Genomic DNA, 13,760 nt, shown 5'->3' with positions numbered 1-13,760 from the left:
ACTCTCTTGAAATAAGAACTTTTAGTAGGAAGTAAAGAAGAATGGAAACATAAGCAGATTTTGGAAACGGTCGGTCTGCTTCTCTCTTCTCCTTTCTTCTCACAAGGATGCTAAGATACTGTCAGACTCTACCTTGGAATACACTTCAAAGAAGGAGCTTACTCAGAATAAGAGTGGGAGTTGTAAGAGCAAATGTTGGGAGAAGGTACACAGGATTTCCTTTAGTTCAAGTTCACATTTTCCCTATGACCAAGGCAGTTTAATAGAATGAGGCAAATATGAGAATTTGGGGGAAATAAAAGGCAGTTTTTGAAATAAAAAATGGAAGTTATGAGCTCATTTCCTTGGAAGACAAATCCTACAGAAAACGTACTTGGAATAAGACAAGCACATGTGGAAATCTAAAGTCCTGACTTATTCTTCATGTTGTCCAGTCATTGTCTACTGATGTAGCTGTGTATCAATTATAGAAATACAAAGGGTGAAATAGTATTTAAAACCAAGGGATTTCTCAGTTATCTAGAACTGGTTAAGTGTGAGTTTTATTACTGCTTTGTTGTTTGTTTTCTTACTTTTACTGGATTTGCATATGCCAAACATTGGGTCTAGCTGTGTGCTGAAGACATCGTGTATAATGTGCCAGCCTTGCAGAGTGTGTTAATATCAGAACTGAGCTCTTATCTTGGTTTCCCTTCTTCTTATTTATCAGAACGAATGGGAATCACTTATGTTGCTGTTTCTCAGGACTGTTCGAAAAAGGACAGCAACATTAATTAGCATGAGTGTAATTTTTTAAAAGAGAAATCGCTCTCCCAATAGTGGAGTTTTATCTTACCTGCACTGCTGTTTGTGGATTTAAGCCAGTTGGTTTGGCTCTTCTGTGACTTCTGTGATTGATGAGTTTTTCAATTTCCATGACAGTATTTCTCTGGGAGAAAGAACCAGCACTGGGGCCAGATTGCTAACAATATCATTATGATTTTATTATTGTCCTGTCCTGGAGATCTGTAACATGGTTTTCTATTGGCACATTACTCAAGTGAGACGGTAGGACAGCACATGCTTCTGCTGTGAGACACACAGCCACCTGGCTTTTGGAAATATCTATCTGGATGCATTGGGTATGAAGAAGCTATGGGGGGGTGACCAGTGCAAAGAGTGAATATCATTCCTTGTACAGCTGAAATGCTGAGGTGAGGTCCTGTTTTCCCTGCATAAGGAGATGCACAAGGCCCATGAACATTTGGAGGATAGAGGTACACTCACCAAGAGGTAAATATACCAATTAGAGTAAGAAACATGTATCAATTACATTGGTGATCCCACACTGGCAAACATTAATGCTGTTAGGAAAGAAAGATCCTAGTGGGACTGGAAATTGATAGGTTTTAATTTAAGAAACATTAAAAGGAATAGGAAAACATCTTGCAATGATATAAAGATGAAGAAAACTTGTCATGGAACTTTGAATAAACAAATGACTGAGAATACTCTGTTGGGGAGATTCCAAGAATATGCCGGTACCAGGAAAATAAAGAAGAGGTGAAAATTTAGCATCTACATTTTATTTAACCCCAAATTAGAAGAAATAATAAGCTTGCCTTACTTCTGGAGGGCTTCCATAAGCATAAACAAGTGTTTCAAAACGCAGATGCATTCTTTCTCACAGTTCTTGAATCTAGAACTCCATAATCAGGGTGTCACCCTGGCTGGTCTATTCTGAGACCTTCTTCTTTGGCTTTTCCATTCTTCACCTTGTGGTCTTCTGTTTGAACACATCTTTGTCCTATTCACCTCTTCAAGACCATACCATATTGAACTTTGAGTCTACCTTAAGGATCTCGTTTTAACTTAGGTGCACCTTTAAAGATCATTTCAATATAGGAAGTGTAGTTTCTTCTTCCTCTAGCAGAGTCCAGGTGTCTCAGGTGTGGCAAACCTTTCTATGTCTGTGTCACTTCTCAATAGTCAAAAGGTGTGCCACACAGCCTCCAATTGCTTCCTTGTAAAGCTCTGTCGACAACCTAGTTCAGCTTGCCACGTATCAATTCCACTTGCCTCAAGTGGCTAAAAGAAATCATTGTTGGATGAAGCAAACTTGCAAGGGAGACGTTAAACCCCTTGGTGTGTAGTGATGGGAGCGTCATTGATTGTGATGGGTCTGAGTGGCAGAGCTCTGGGAAGTCTGCACACAGACACACACAGACACACACACACACACACACACACACACACACACACACACACACATACACCATAACTTATTCAGCTCAGTAGGGAGGCACAGCTCATTGCACATGGAGGAACCCTGGAGGAAAGGAGAGTGACAGAAGCTATCAAGGTAAGAAACCAGACCTTTTTTTAATAAAGAGATTATAATTCATATAAAAATACATGTTTTGGTCACTGTCTTGCCTAGACAATTGAATCAATGCTATATTTGAACACAGGATATAGTATTCCTATTGATCCTGGTAGTTGAGAGATATCTGATCACTGAATTGACCCCAAATGAATGAAATTAGTGATGCCTCACAGCCTGCATTGACTGTTTAAAAAAACTGAGCTGGGCATGGCGGTGCCCAGCTTTATACTCAAATGTCAGCACTCAGATGTGAGCAGGAGGATTGCAAGTTCAAGGTCAAACTGGGTTACATCGAAAAACATTTTCTCTAATCAAAAAAATAAATTTTGCTAAATTCCGGGTGTGTTTTCTGTTTGGGGGGAGTACAGACATGATTGAACAAGACCAAGATCATATTTTCATTTGATTCGAAGCTGATCTGACAACTCTTTCATCATTACTAGACAAGAGCTCTTTAGAGAGAAAATTCAGGCATATCCCCTGAGAACTTCACAATCATTTCAAATCTAGCATATAAGCTCTGCTTAGAAAATTTGCCACAAGTTGAAGATGTGATTTTGCCGAAATGTTTACTCCATGTAGGTCAGGAGTTTTGCTGTCTGATTTACTTTTTGATTCCAAGTTTCCAGAAAAACACCTTCTTTCTACACATGCTTGGCATAAATTTGTGTTGAAGAATGGCAAAAGGGATATGCAGGAAAGAATGTCTTCAGTTTTGCAAGTCTTCTGGTCCAAGAACCTATTATTTTCTTTCTTTTCTATGTTATTTGCCACCGCCACTTGAGATAGTATAATAACTTACCATCACCTGAGTGATATAATCCTTGAAAAAGTTCAAGTCCAGGTGGTAACAGAATTGGTGTTGGGAACCATCCATCTGCTTCATAATCAGCCAACATCATTCTGTGTCTTCTGCTGAAGACTGCAAAGAGATCATTAGGGTTTCTCTTCCAGGGGAATAAATCCAACTCATGATGGTTCCCCTCAAAATTTCAGGGTTAGATTAGGTCACCAGAGTAGATGTGTGCAAAAATTCTCAAAGGCTCCATCTCCAAATACCATCCTATTTGGGGTTAAGGGTTCAATTCATTGGGCAGGAGACACGGGTCAAGCTGTTGAGTGCTTGCTGTGCAAAAGCAAAGTTCTCAATTTGCATCTCAGTGCTGCAAAATAAAAGATTGTATTAATTTTCCTTAAGTGTGGTACAGGGAGAAAATGTTGGCAAATATTTAGTCCAGAACGATTTCTTATACAAATGTAAATCTATATCTAAGTGCAAATTCCGAAGACACTACTTAAGCTCCTAGATCTGTCCCCAATGACGATTTCGGAGCTGAAGTTCTCAGATTCCCAGGTCAATGAAAAAAGAGAAATAAGGGAGATGACTCTAGACATCCAACATCCTTAAGCAAACAGTTGCTATGGGATTTGTTACCATGCCAGACTGGGAGCACATATGTTTGCTGAGGAGGCTCATAGCAAGAGATCAAGAGATTGTGTGTGTGTGTGTGTGTGTGTGTGTGTGTGTGTGTGTGTGTGTGTGTGTGTGTGTGTATTATGATACACACACACACACACCAGTGTTGCATACATCATCTTCTGTGGCTGGCTGTTTTATGTATATAACACATTCACTGTTACTTATTTCACCTTTCATTGCTGTACAAAAAATAGATCACAGAACATGCATAGCACATAGATATCCTTAGAATGAACTCCATATAGACTTCATCCAGTTAATTCACTTGACCAAAATCCTAGAACTGATAAATGCAACTCTTTGTAACTGAACTCCTCCAGCAAACTCTTTTATGCTGAAAAACTGATTTCATATAGCACCTACAATATCAGTTTGTGTCTGTCAGAGGATTCTTATGTGGAAAGTTACCAAAAGAACCTATAAGGCAATGAGGTTCTATGGAGGGTCTTGATGGACAGCCTTTTACATCCATCTATAACTCACAGAAGGAGCAAATGAGTGTGCCCAGTGTGACTGGCTACCCTCTCCTGGAGGCCTGCCCTTAATTCCTTATGAACATCACCTGCCATAAGTGTTAACTTTGCTGATTTTGCTCTGCATCTTTTTGGGATAATAAATTATGGTCATGGGTGAGAATTTTTGCTAATTCCTCTGTATTATCCTAGTGACTCATTGAACCCAGGACTATTTGTGGGGACTTGCTAAGGAGAGCCTATCCTTAGTACCACAGATTCCACCAAAGGCTTTACACCTCTCAAGGTTCTTGGAGATTACTGTAATTTAACTATTTCAACTTCTGCATTTTGAATTTCCCGTGGAATGCAAAAATCATATACTATTTGCTTGAAATAAGTACTAATAAAATTTACTGAGTTATTTGCTAAGCTAGCTGGTGTGTTTTTATTTATTTTTTTTTTGTTTAAATTTTATTTTATTTTATTTGAGAACATACTGTACAGAGGGGTTACATGGTCAGGATAATGCATACATTTCTTACCAAGCATTGCAGCCTCCTCCTTTGTTTACCCTTCACCTCCCTTTCCAGCCTCCCCCCTCCCCCCCACCCAATCATACCCCCCTCCCCCCCTCCGACATTGTAAAGCTGGTTTTGACATGACATTTTGTACTTCTCATTGTTGCAACAGGTCCACCTGAATCCTTAAACGACTTGTTTGTCCCCATCTCCTCCACATGTTATACTGACATCAAATATAGTGAAAGCGGGGGTTATACTGTGGGGGAGGGACATACAAAGCAACAAAGAAATAATCTTATAAATGCGTTAGAAACACATGCATGAAAGAAACAAAAACATTAAAATACATATTTGAGGGTTCGTTTTCCTAATGGTGTGTTTTTATTAACCTACATTATTTGTAAGGGGGAAGTTTCATTGTCACATTTCTATGTATCTGTAAAATATATCCCATCAGCTTTACTCTTCTGTCAGTACACATTATGCCCTACACCTTCCCATTTTCCACATGTTTCATTCTTCTATTTTCACTTATGCATATAAAGTACTTTGATCGTATGTATCCTTGTTTACCCTCCCACTGAACCCTACCCCATAAAAGAGTCTGTTTTATTCTCTGATCAACTGATATATTGGTGTATATTAATTGGACTGAATGGTTTCCCCATGGGATTTTATATGTGTGTGTATTTAAATTTTATCAGGATAGCACCTCAACTGCTCTTTCTTCATTTTGCGTAGGTCCTGTTGTCCGTTCTTCACAGATATTTATTTTCTCATTTAGTCCTTAAAACAATCCATGAGGCATATCATTTCAAAAATCATCACTTTAAAAGGAGAAACGAAGGCACAGTACGAGAAACAGTGTGGCAGAGGTATCATGCTGTAAAGTAGTAGATTTGGGATTTAAAGCAGAAGTTATGTAACAGTCATATCTTGATACTACATACTACATTAGCTTCTTTTATGGATGGCTTATTTTAAAATACACATATATAGCTTCACACACACGCATGCACGAACACATACACACTGGGTCTGGAAATCATGCACAACAAATGCAATGTATATATTTGGCAGGAATCCAAATAGTGAAGTAAATGTCTGAGTCCTAATGAAAAATCCATCTACATCAAAATGTTGATAGAACCTAGTTAATAAGAGTAAAAGAGTGGGCTGGGAATGTGGCTCAGTGGTATTGTGCTTGTCTAGCATGCATGAAGCCCTGGGCTCGATTCCTCAGTACCACATAAACAGAAAAATCCAAAAGCCGCAGTTCAAGTGGTAGACTGTTAGCCTTGAGCAAAGGAAGCTCAAGGACAGTGCCCAGGCCCTGAGTTCAAGCCCCACGACTGGCAAAAAAAGAGTAAAGGAGCTACTATTCAGTATAGTTTACTGTATTCTCAGATCATTGCCAAACTCCTTTCAAAGAACAACTAAATTTTAAATAGTTTTGAGCTCTTAACACCATGCTGAGGTTCTGGTACATAACAGGCACTTAATTTAAAAAATTAACTGGTTGATTAACAAACAAATTAAGTCTTGTTATACAGAATGTGTTTGTGTGTGATGGTTTGCTCAAAGAAAATACCACCCAGAGTAACCAAAATGATCTGGAGATTCACACAACAAATAGAAGTGTGTATACATTATAAATGGATCTAAAATATGTACTTCAAGTTTATATAAATATACATGGATCAAATATAGCGAAAATAATTTTATTTGCAACAGTATAAAATGCATCTATGTGGAATTTTCCATTAGTAAAATGGTTGTATCTCTTCCATGAAAGACTAAGTAAAATGCAAGATCAGCCCTTCCAGTCAGAAATGATTACATCACCATTGGTGCACACACATAATTATAAAGGCTGGTATATGCACATGAGTATATTTTCACTATTTCCTTTCAAATAAGTGTGATTATATGCATATGTGTATACAAGTATGATTTTTTTTAAGAGTGAAAGGTACATATCAACCTGTGAAACCAGAAATTATTCCAAGGAGATTTATTTTATTGGATCATATGGATAACTTATGGGAACTTTACTATGATACTGTATTTCCAACAATGGTAGATTATGGATGTGTTCTAGTGGCTTACACATATTTCTAATCAATACACATGTGAGTTAAAAGAATGTCAAAGTTATTTCTTGGTATAGAAATATATTTATGACATATGAACAGAAGAAAGTTAGAATTTCAGATATGTCTTACTACTCTTTGTGTGTATATGCTAGTATTTTTGTTTCTATACATCTGGATGGTACATCAAATGCTAGTTTCAAAGGTAGATTTATATAGGATTTTTACTTTCTAATTTGGTTCTTTCTACATTTTATAAATTTGTTTGTCATGGACTGGATTTCATTATAGTGGAAAAAGAAAAACAAAGCAAATAGACAGTATCAGGGTTTGCATCTCAGAAACAATAAAACTGCTATGATAAATGTTAGACAGCAAATGTTATCATTTTATTTATGGAAGCAAAGGTCTTCTTTAGTGCTTAAAGGAAGAATGGAATCCAACCTCGCATCCTGGAACACAGGAGCCCACCCTAACTGGCCTCGATGTAGCATTTTGACCTTTACATCTCTGAAGTTCCACACTACAAAATTGTTTTGCTCATGCAGTTAGAATGAACTTGACAGTGTCTTGCTCCCACAAATATCAAATTTTCTTACCTGGAATGTTTATCCTCCTCCTTTATATCTCTATAGCTCTATTTTCTGTCTTAATTTGAATTATTTTTCTTAACAACCATGGACCTATTGAGATCCAGTATAGAGTTTACCTCTAGCTTGTGTAAGCTAAAGACAATTGGTTTAATTCACAATCTCACTAAAATCCTAGAAGAGATGATGAGATTTTTATAGTACTAGCTTTAATAGTAGAATTGTCCTATTGAATACACCCATTGAATGCCTTCTCTGGAATAGAATCTCCTGCTTTCTCCCTTGCCACCATGAATTTGGCGTGTGTTAGGTTGGTGATGTGAAGTGCTTTCTCCAAAAGGTGCAGGTGTGAAGAATTGATTCCTGGCTGGTGGATCCAGTCATTAAGAGGTGATTAGATCTGAGGCCTCTAACTAAACTAATATATGAAATAATCACCTGATGGATTCGTACCATGGGGACAACATGGAGAGGTAATGGTTAGGAAAGGATGGGTCTAGTAGGAGAAAGTAAGTCACTAGGGTTATTCCCTGAGAAGATATGCCTTGTCTTAGACCCATCCCTGCCTCTCTGTCTCCTGCTAATCAAGCTATGAACAGCTTTCCTCCACCACAACCTTCCTCTGTTTCTACCTTGGCCATTGGACTAAGAGCAAGCGACCCGACCATCCATGGAATGAAGTGTGAAAAACAAAACAAATACTTTCCTCCTCTGATCTCTTTCCCCAGCCCCACAGGTGTTGTCATAGCATCAGACTACTTAATGACGCAGTATGCATCACACAATAACTTCAGTGACTTGCCTTGCTTTCTCTCATAGGTGCATTAAAAGGATCAATTGCTGCTTGGAGCCTTTACAATGAATTCAACTGAATCAACCTGCTGTCATCCATTACATGCTTTGATATCTCTTTCCCAACTGTATCTGCCTATGAGTTTCACATGCTCAACTAATATCTAAACTAGATTTAAAATCGATGGTTTAGAAAAAAGCAACAACAATCATTTACTCAAAAATTCACAGAACAGGGCTGGAAAGGTGGCTCAGTGGTAGAGTGCTAGCCTTGCATGCATGAGGCTCTGGGTTCGATTCCTTAACACCACATAAGCTGAGAAAGCCAGAAGTGGCGCTGTGGCTCAAGTGGTAGAGTGCTAGCCTTGCGCTGAAGAGGTCAGGGACAGTGCCCAGGCCCAGAGTTCAGGACGCACAACAGAGCAAACAAACAAACAAACAAAACACAAAACAAACAAAAAACATTCACAGAATGTACTTGAGTGCTTGGCCTTAGAATATTTAAATTGTCTTTTCCCTTAAGTATTCTGAGTAGCTAATTGGCAATGGCAATATAGCAAATCCAAAGGCAGGTAACATTTGATTATAAGCACAATCAATGAACTTTAATCATTTAGTGCTCACTTTCAGATCCAGGTTGAATTCATCTTCCCTATTTTGGTTCTTTTCAGAGTGTTTGCTTCCTGCTGGCCAGGAGATGGATGACTTTCCTCCTCCACACACCATCTCCCTGATTCTCCTACCTTGCCCTGGGCAAGGTCCTTCTCATTGGTAACTGCATGATTTTCCTTCAGGGACGTCACAAACTGATGGGCTTGTTGGTTCATGCTCTGCACATTCACAATAGCACTTGCTATCTCTTCCCATTTTCTGGGTCTACCTTTGTTTTCCTGCTTCAGGTTTTATAGTTAGGACAACACTGTGATTACTTTTCTGTGGAGATGTCTCACTTGTCTGGTGGTACCTGTGCTGAGCTTCCTAAATATTTATTGACTGTATTAGAAATTAACTATTCTGCACATCTGCTCTTTTTTTCCTGTACAGTAGGGCTGATTTATAAATGCGTTTTAAAAAGGAAATTAAAACATTTTTCTAGCTACCTAACAAATACATTCTACAGTGTCTACTTCTATTGTAAGTCAATTGAGATAAAGTATATTCTATCTCATGAAGAATAATTACATCGAGTGGTTATGAGGACAATCAGACTGTATAAGATTGTAGGAAAAAAATACCATGATCAGGGCTGAATCATCACCTTTTGTTTTTCTATTGGGAAGCATGGAGATTGTTACAATTTAGGCGTTCTAGGTTCATATTCTTTAAAACAGAAATGATTCTGATGTTTGTGACCATCAGAATGAAAAACAATGTAGAATAAATCATTTCACACAACCTATGCATTTTTACATGAAGTAGTCATTGTCTTTTCCAAATGGGTGATTTTTCTTCAGGATATATATGAACTGACAGGTTTGTTTGTTTATATGATCATTACCTGTTTCTCCCTAATTGACTAGAACAGGAAATATGAGAATAGATTGTTTGATATTCTGCTTTACTTCCCTCAGACCAGTGCAGGGATCAGAGTGGTTGGCTACTTATACATTGCATGAGCAAAAATCACCATTATAAAGTTCATGATTCATTCGACATGCTCATGGCTCCAATGAGAAAATTCATCATAGTTTCTCCAGTAAGGATCAGACAAAATAATGGTTTAGAAATAAAACTCAAAATTAAACAAATCCTGTGTACAAAAATAAATGAGCTATGACTATCTTTACGTGGTTTATACATTAACAGGAAACAACCAAACTAAGCTGTGATTTCTCAGTATGTCTATATCTAAAAACTTGAAACACATCATTATAAAAGTGTAACCTTCTTCTAATAAAGTATTTTCACTCTGAAGAAATCATGCTCTCATAAACTTTCGCATTTTTCTCCTTTAACATTTCCAGATTTCTCTTAGAACACATAATCACACACAATCTTATTTCCTACTGTGCATCGGAAGATTATACTTGTAATTCTAAGTTCCTAGGAAGCTGTGATCTGAGGACCATGATTTGAAGCCATTCCAAATAGAGAAATCTAGCAGATTTGTATCTCTAATTCACAAGCAAAATCTGGATCTGGAGACATGGCTCAAGTTGTGGAGCTCAAGCCATTGGTTAAAAATCCAAATGAGAATATGAGGTCCTGCGTTTAACTCTTGGGATCGAAACACCTCCACCACAAACATCACCGAAACCACCAGCACCACCAGCACCACCACCACCAACACCAACAACACTACCAATGCTACCACCACCACTACCACCACCATCACCACCACCACCATCATCACCACCATCACCACCACCATCACCACCATCACCACCACCATCATCACCACCACCATCACCACCACCTCCACCACACCACCACCACCAGCACCACTACCACCATCACCACCACCACCACCACCATTACCACCATCACCACCACCACCACCACCACTATCACCACCATCACCATCACTACCACCACCACCATCACCATCATCACCACCACCACCTCCACCACACCACTACCACCATTACCACCACCACCAGCACCACCACCACCACCATCACCACCACTACCATCACCAACAACAACACTACCAATGCTACCACCACCACTACCACCGTCATTACCACCACCACCATCATCACCACCATCACCACCACCTCCACCATCACCACTACCACTATCACCACCATCATCACCACCATCACCACCACCTCCACCATCACCACTACCACTATCACCACCATCACCACCACCATCATCACCACCACCATCACCACCACCTCCACCACATCACCACCACCATCACCACCACCACTAGCACCACCATTACCACCACCACCATCACTACCACCACCACCATCACCACCACCTCCACCACACCACCACCACCATTACCACCACCACCAGCACCATCACCACCATCACCCATCACCACTACCACCAGCACCACCACCACCAGCACCACCACCACCACCACCACCATCACCACCATCACCACCACCACCCACTACCAACTCATTTCCATAATGAAAAGGCAATTGTGTTCCTAAATCTGAATGGAAAATTAACTTTTAAAAGTAGACTCTGACATGAATTCCAGTTCTAGTAATCTCAGTGTTTAGGAAGTCAGTGAAAGGCAGTGATGGACCATGGAAAAGGTAAAGACTAAAAGCATCATTTTTACATAAGCTCACAATTTCCTTAAAAATAAAACAAAGTACGAGAAGACTCAATTTTACTTGTACATTTTTTTCCATAAACCGTTTTCCTATAAATGGATTTTCAAGCCAATTGAGATTTTCATCATCCTTCAAAGACTTGAAAGCCCCTCTATGACACGGCCACTGTGAAAACTGACATTGAGAAATTAAGTGAATTCTACAGTGACATAGGGTATTCTAACTGAAATGAAAACTTTTCAAAGAGATTGTCAGTATGTCTTAGGTGATCCTTTTCTTGCTGCCCATATTTCTCCCCACATACTATTTTATGAATGCTTTGAACAGTAGCTCTAATGAATAGATCTCTCTGTACCAGCGTTCAGTGGGACTAATCATTCTTTAACAGTACATCATTTTGGAATGTGAGAAATGGCACATGGATAACTTTGAATGAAGCTCATTAATTTTCCCAAAGGGAAAATGAAACCCAGAGAGAGAAAATTGTTTTTCATATGATAACTTACATTGTTTCAATGCTAAGGCTCATAGGAGTTCAAATAATAAGCACAGACATTCCCAATTCAGCACAGCAATTAAGGGCAAAATACAATGCTCCACAGCTACTGATCCTGTAGAAACATTACAATATTGATTTCTTTGCTACCTTTTAAAATTTAAAATTAATTGCTTATTTTGTTTGTCCTTATATTGATGTTTCAAAATTAAAACCAAGGGGCTGGGAAGGTGGCTCAGTGGTAGACTGCTTGCCTTGCATACATGGGGCCCTGGGTTCAATTTCTCAGCACCACACAAGCAACAAAAGCCAGAAGTGGCACTGTGGCTTAAGTGGCAGAGTGCTAGCCTTGAGATGAAGAGCTGAGGGATGTCTAGGCCCAGAGTTCAGGTCCCACAACCAACAAAAAATTAATAAAACCAAAATGTAATGTCTTTCCTTATATTATTCCCCCTTCTTTTCCCTTGTTTGAAGTATTGAAGAAGCAAACCCAAACCTTGAGCATGTCATGTAAAGATTGTGCAATTGAGCTAGATTTCCAGCCCTACATTTTGTCTGTTTTCCTGCTAATGTCCATGAAACCCCCGTGATTTAATCCATGATTCTAGATTGCATTCAGGTATCCTATCTTCCTAAACCCTCTACCTAGAGCTCCTTTTACATTCCTTCATGTTGTATGAGCTTGAAATGCTTTGTAGAGACCTGGTGAGTTATTTTGCAAAATGTTCCTCACTTCATGCTTGCTTGATGTTTTTTATTCCAAGACTGAATGGAGGTTATATGAATTCTTGGAAATGATAGGACAGAGATGCTGTATTGTCATTCTCAGGTAAAGACTGACTTCTACACAGCATATACTAATATACATAGACAATGCCATTAGAATGGTATGATCACCAGGTTATTTCTTGAAGCTGTGATATAAAGTCTTCATGTGCATTATTTGGTATTCTTCTCTAAGTCCCATGCTATGTTGTATCTTCTGCTTCTGTGAATAAGTTATTTTCAATTATACATAAGGAAACCAATGCCCCAATCATAACATGCCTGGCAGTCACATGACTCATTAGTGCAAGATGAGTGCCTACAATATATCTTTAGGATGCAACTCACAAATTTCCTAATGAAGTGTGAAATGAAAAGCTAAGAACTTCATGACCTGGAGGTATCCAATGAGATCCACGGTAACTCAACATTTTCTTTCATTTCTAGTCACAAGGCCCTAATTAGACACGTCATTTCACTGTTTCACATGTAAGATTCATGAAGACGGTTTCCTCAGAAATTCACCATCAGTACCTTGGACCTCTGCTTCTTTCTTCTTGCATTGCTGGGGTAATTCTTTCTCTTCATGGCCGTGAGGGGAATGAGTCTTCTCCCTTCCTTAATTGGAGTAAGATATGCCACTGCTTGGGGTGGAGGGTGCTTGGTGTGCCTTCAAAATAAACCTAGCTCCTGAATAATGATTTGGCTCTGCGAAACCCAATGCCTTGGAACCCTGCTGATGTGCTGCCATCAAAATCGGGGAAAAATCAAATTTTCCTCTGAATGGAGCCTTAATAACAGTTGGAAGCTTCAGCCTCCTGCCTATAATTTATTTACAAAGAATCTTTTTGAAGAGAACTATCTTGGAGAATTCTGTGTAGCTTTGATGTTTGCAAAAATAACCCTGTAAAGAGAAGTGGGAAGATGACAGGTAGAAAAATAGATACCTATACCTACAGGTAGA

This window comes from Dipodomys spectabilis, unplaced genomic scaffold (assembly GCF_019054845.1).
Source record: "Dipodomys spectabilis isolate Male_0828 unplaced genomic scaffold, ASM1905484v1 ptg000532l, whole genome shotgun sequence".
Taxonomy (NCBI): domain Eukaryota; kingdom Metazoa; phylum Chordata; class Mammalia; order Rodentia; family Heteromyidae; genus Dipodomys; species Dipodomys spectabilis.
This window is presented reverse-complemented; position numbering follows the sequence as displayed.